Source organism: Juglans regia, unplaced genomic scaffold (assembly GCF_001411555.2).
Source record: "Juglans regia cultivar Chandler unplaced genomic scaffold, Walnut 2.0 Scaffold_12203, whole genome shotgun sequence".
Lineage (NCBI taxonomy): Eukaryota > Viridiplantae > Streptophyta > Magnoliopsida > Fagales > Juglandaceae > Juglans > Juglans regia.
In genome coordinates this window covers 1-209 of record NW_023342610.1, presented here as the reverse complement: position 1 = coordinate 209, position 209 = coordinate 1, and the positions used below count along the sequence as shown (strand labels likewise).

Below are 209 nucleotides of genomic sequence, written 5' to 3'. Positions count from 1 at the left end.
CACTCCCGAGTGGTCCTTCTTGTCAATTCCTCTTGCAAGGCGGAAAAAACAAAAACGTGGGGTGCAACACGAGGACTTCCGAGGAGGTCACCCATCCTAGTACTGCTCTCAACCAAGCACGGTTAACTGCGGAGTTCTAATGGGATCCGGTGCATTAGTGCTGGTATGATCGCGCCCATCAAACTAATTATTTAAAATTCATATAATCC

At 47.4% G+C, this 209-nt stretch overlaps 1 non-coding gene across 1 annotated transcript; it reads right to left on the bottom strand.

The window, feature by feature from the left end:
- Nucleotides 1-58: 58 nt before the first annotated feature.
- LOC118345030 lies at nucleotides 59-177 on the bottom strand. Its single transcript, XR_004798720.1, has one exon. It is a non-coding gene; the product is annotated as a 5S ribosomal RNA (ribosomal RNA).
- Between the last annotated feature and the right edge of the window lie 32 nt (nucleotides 178-209).